Here is a 5,604-nt window from a genome sequence, read left to right on the forward strand (position 1 = left end):
CATTACAGTATGCTGCCTTTGCTTTCCACGTAACACATCTAATGTTTTTTTTTTTGGCGATGCTCTCCGCCAACGAAAAAACTGATAACATTTCAAAATGTTGTGCAAATTCAATATAACATAAACTGCTGGAAATCTGAATTTCCGCTCTATCGAACTACGTCATTATCTTTTAGATTTTATGCTTTTGTATAGGAGAAAATGCAGTTTCAAATAATGAACGTTGATGCGCTGAAAATTTAATGCTATTCGAGAAAAAAAAATCAATGTACCAGAATGGAAAAATTTTATTTTTTGATAACAACGACTATTTGTATTTGAGGATTTTTTTTTGTTTGTGAAATGTCAACTTTATTTCTAAACAAAAAATATTCAATTATGCAAACTGACTCAGACGGTATAAATTATTCCAATACTACATATTATTGCATAGTGGAACAGAAATATATCAATTGATATGTTTTCGAATGTAAGAATAATAAACAAATATAATTGTATTAATGAGTTTAATCATATAAAAAATCAGAAAACTCTGGAATTCCTTCCTGTATACTATGCCAAAATAAATTTTTTTTTTCTATGGTTCAAAAATCACAAATATTGAAATAAGTTTAACCCGACTCCTACATTAATACACACTGCTATGTATTGACCTTTTGATAATCCTGGGTATTATTAAGGTGTTTCGTTATCTGCCCCTATACCTGGTCAGAGTATCCTTCTGCGAAGCTATTAGGGCGTCCCCGGATATGAAAACAACTGTATTAAGTTTGTCACATTACCAGAGTCCCCTGAGAAAATTAGATTGGCTAACCTTAAGTGCCAAAAAAAATGACAGGTTGTGATGAGGAACCAGAATCAAATTAACCAGGTGCAGTCCCTTCCTGGGCATGTCAAACTTTTTCACCCATTATCGGCCCTGAGGAGGGGGACGCCTACCTCCTCTAAGGAGATTCAAAAATAAGGTAACGCCCTAAAAGGGAAGTGGGAGAAAAATAGTAGGGTAACGAAAACACAGGAAAAAGGACACACCCAACAGGAAGGCTTAGACGGGTGAGGACCATATCAAGAGGCAGGCTTAGAAGATGCACTTCGACCAGACGAAGTCGTGAGAAGGGCCGCGAGACCTGGACATCCCTTATGAACAAGAATACACCTACGGAACCACATCCCACGGCATCAGCAGCTATAAGTATAAATTAACCAATAAGTAATAATGTAATAATCTATATTTTATGGCAACCTTTATCTGAATCGTTACAACTATTTTAATCATAGTAATAAATAGTTAATCTCTTTATGTAGTGTATATACTATTATATAACCCAATATACCACCCTTTATTATACTATATAATTAATGGTAACAACATTTTATAAATGCAAAGGTATTTAATTGGTGAACTGGTAAACACACAAATAGCCTTTGTAAAAGAATCCAATCATAATAATAGTATTTTAGGACTCAATATATAATTAATTAATTAACTTATTTTTGGATAATTGCCTTCTGTGATTATCCTGGCATCCCGATTAAATCTCCATAGCATACACGAAACTCAGGAGGAACATAAAGATATCCAAACTGCATGAAATTATACAAATCGAACCTTCATTAACCAAATAAAATAAAAATAAATAAAATTGTATACAATAATAATTTTACCTCCCAAAACAGGAAAATGTACACTATTGAAAAAACAAACAACTCAAAACTTGCAATTTTGTGCAATTCGAATTTCTGGAGGTTTTGTGGAATTTAGAGCAAGGGAATAAAAGATGAAATTCCACCAAAATCCGATCTCTATCATAAATACTATAATCAATAAAATATACGTTATGAAAATAAAATATCATTTGTATAAATTAATAGCGATAATACGTGAATTATAATTTTCACAAACAGTAATGTATAATAATATATGAAAATAATATTTTCTTCTTCAAGTTAACTTTCAAGTTAACAGATAAATATTTGTTAATTAGATTGAATCCCAAGATGCCTTAATATAGATAGAATTAGACAATCAATTATTTGCTATGAACGTTATCGATGTGTTTATTTCAATGCTGTTTCCTATCAAATAATTTTTTTTTTGGAAATAAAAGATTAAAGCGTTGGCTAATATCATGTAAGATTGCGTTCTTGGAACTGTTATTACAAGAACTAGCCATCTCGATAGATTAGATAAATTTAACTTAACCTTTGATATAGTTATATAGACAATACCTTTATTTTCATTTAAATTGCTATCGCTCTTATAACGTGGAGCGCCAAAGCTAGCGAAATCTGCTTTGCGATAAGTGGTCGCGCGACTTCAAAAATCAATTTTTTTTTCATCATTAAAGTGTAACAATAATCGATAGTGAGAAACCAATAAATTTAATTGAAGCAAAAAACAGGTTGCCAGGTACAATGAACAGTTTCCTCACTGTTTCTATATAATTGTTTTTATTTTGTTTTCTTTCTTTAATGAAAAATGAACTTTTTAGATATTACCACCACCATTGTACGTAAATACACCTTTGTAATTACATTACCAGTTGGCTATATAACTATCTATTTTGTAAATGATTTGATGTTTGAGAATAACATTAATAAAACGAGCCGTTTAGTAAATATAGGTCTTTCAAGTACTAAAAATTCACAAAATACTTTACGTATGGGGAAGGGATGAATGTTTTTCTAATCCCAACTGTCCTTCAAATGTGGATTTGAGTAGAATTCGAAGGGGAATTTGGAAGTATTAAATAAGAGTATTTTAACTCAAAGCTGATAAATGAAATTCTTCTGGACGTCGTCACTCTTCTTAAGATGTCAATTGGTTACGTAATTACAAATATTATAAAGTTAACGATTTTCCATTTGGGAATAAAATAAATAATATAAATGAAATACATAAATAAAAATAAATTATATAAATAAATAAATCGTTTGGAATAAAATGAATTAAACACGCCGTACTTGAAATATAGTTGTATCTAGCTAATTAGTTTTTAGCATGAGTAAGCAAATGTAGTTGAACACATTTAAACCAGGCCGTTTTTACGCACCTTCCTTCCGGCTTTATATGTTTAAATAAAAGTCGTGCTTTGCGTTTCTTCTTCCCCTGGCGTCCATTCTCGCAAAAGCTGTCTCACCTCTCCTGACGTCTGTGGTTGTTCCTCCTCCATTGCATTTACGGTGATCGCGCGGGATAACCAGTCAGCGACTACATTTTCTTTTCCTGATTTGTACTAGATTACGATGTTATACTGGTTGAGCAGTTCCTTCCATCTGGTGACCCTGGCTGAGGACTCTTTAAGCTTCCCAACCCATTGAAGCGGTCTGTGATTTTTTCAGCGATAGAGAAAATGAAGGCTACATAGCACGACAGTGCCCTTATATATACAGAAGGGCAGAGACGGGACCAGGGGAACCGATGGAAATAAATTTTCAGCGGATACGGCGGAGACCAGAGGACTATAGGCCTAGTGAGTCCTCTAGTGAAACCTCAGAAGCATCTGAAGCCTCAGTAACAGAGGGGGGAGGAAGACGGAGAAAAAAAAAATGTGACAATATAGGAGAAATACAAAAAAAGAAAGCCGGAGGAAGAAAGAGAAAAAAAAATCCTTGATGAGAGAACAGTTAAAAAAAATCTTCAATCAGTGAATAGGGTTTCCGGGTCTCGGCACCACTTACGAACACTTAGACTGAAAGACTTAAAAAAAGGAACAGAATTATAACGCACGCTTACTAGAATGATACTGCTTTATTATCTCTGTGATGATCCTTATACACATTATTGGAGTTTATTTACATATGGAGTTAGGATTAGAGTTTTATACAGGCCTTGTCCAACCATAATATATACATATATATATATATCGATAGATCTATTCAAGTCTAATTACTAATTCTCTACCACTTATGTGATTAAAAACCTCATAGCTATTAAAGGAGAATGCGCTTAATATTCCCCCACTCGTTGGGCATTGACCTTCAAAGTATTAGTTGAATTAATTGACAGTTGATGTGCTTGCAGCTCATTAGAACCAGACAAGCGTTTTCTCAATCACTGAGCACAGTCGCAGCCTCGGTCGATGTAAATCGGTCTTCTCGATTGGTAACAAGGCCGACGGTGTCGGATATTCTCCTATTACGCCTGATTCATTTTGTTCCCAGTAGTCAGAGATGCATTTCTACATGCACCATAGATATACGTATTATTAGTAATGCATAACGTTTCAACTGTTTTGATATAAATGTTAATAAAACGGGCAATTTTCTATCCCCACTTCAAAAATACTTTTCATGGCTCACTATATAATATGATCCCATGAAATGATCTTGGGAAACATTCCCTTCAGCTAGACAAAATGAGTTAATTATATTGCAATGTTTTACTAATAATCTTCCATGTTCAGCATAATTGAAAATTCCATGGCTGTACAAGAGCAACATTCCATGGCTGTACAAGAGCAACATTCCATGGCTGTACAAGAGCAACATTTTTACATACGGATATATAGTACGTAACCGAGCAGAAAAAAAGGCAGTTATTTCACTCCAATTTTTAATTACTATATTGAAAACTAAGTATTACTACTAGTCAAAATTGGTGAGTCTGCCAAGTGTAGGTACGGGGAATAAAAAATAGCGGCTGTTTCAAAACGTTAAAACAAAATTAATTTTTCATTCTGAGCTCTATATTTTAAAAACTGCCTACACCGCTGAAAACATCAGACGTCATTTAAAGGAGAGTAAATTTCCAAACATTTGAGTCCTATTAGAGCTATATACGTTTAATAGTTCCCGAGATATAGCTTTTTAAAAATCAGCATTTCATAAGAATATATATTGTACTGAAAAATCAGAAGTTAGTTAGAATTCATTTTGAGAAATCTATATCTCAGTGACCATAAGAAGTATATATGTCTGCCAGCAGTTAAATTAAAGCTAGTTAAATGTACTATAATGTATTTCATGGTTTATCTTCGTAGCAGTAGTATTTGTTATGATATTTGACAAAATATATTAACAAATTGTTAATTTTTAGTTGTTTGGATATAATTTTTGATATTTGAAAAAATACATCCCATAAACTATAAGACGTACATATGTCTGCCAGCATTCAAAATAAAGGTAATTCAACCCACTATAAAGTACTTTATGTCACGTATCTTCGTAAGGGTATTAGTTTTTATGATATTTGCACAAGAATATAATCTTTGCACATGAAACTTTGTCCAAACTACAAAAAATAAATATATTTGAACAAATATCATAAAAAATAATACTGCTGCTATCATAAACTACTATGATATGCTATCACAAACTACTATGATACTGCTGCTATAATAAAAAATAATACTACTGAGTTTACCTTAGGGCAGTTTAGCCTCTAAAGTTTTAAACGCGGCGCATACCACAATTAAAAGCTTAGAAGTTTCTAGCACGCCGCAATTATAACTGCTACGAAGATAAACGTTACAAACTACTTTATAGTTCATTAAACTAGCGTTAATTTAAGTGCTAATAGATACATGTATGGCGAATAGTTCCTGAGATATAGATTTCTCAAAATAGATTACCTAACTTCTGATTTTTTAAGGCATTTTTTTT

This window comes from Halyomorpha halys, unplaced genomic scaffold, assembly GCF_000696795.3.
Source record: "Halyomorpha halys isolate HHAL.00 unplaced genomic scaffold, Hhal_1.1 Scaffold786.1, whole genome shotgun sequence".
NCBI classification, from domain to species: Eukaryota; Metazoa; Arthropoda; class Insecta; order Hemiptera; family Pentatomidae; genus Halyomorpha; species Halyomorpha halys.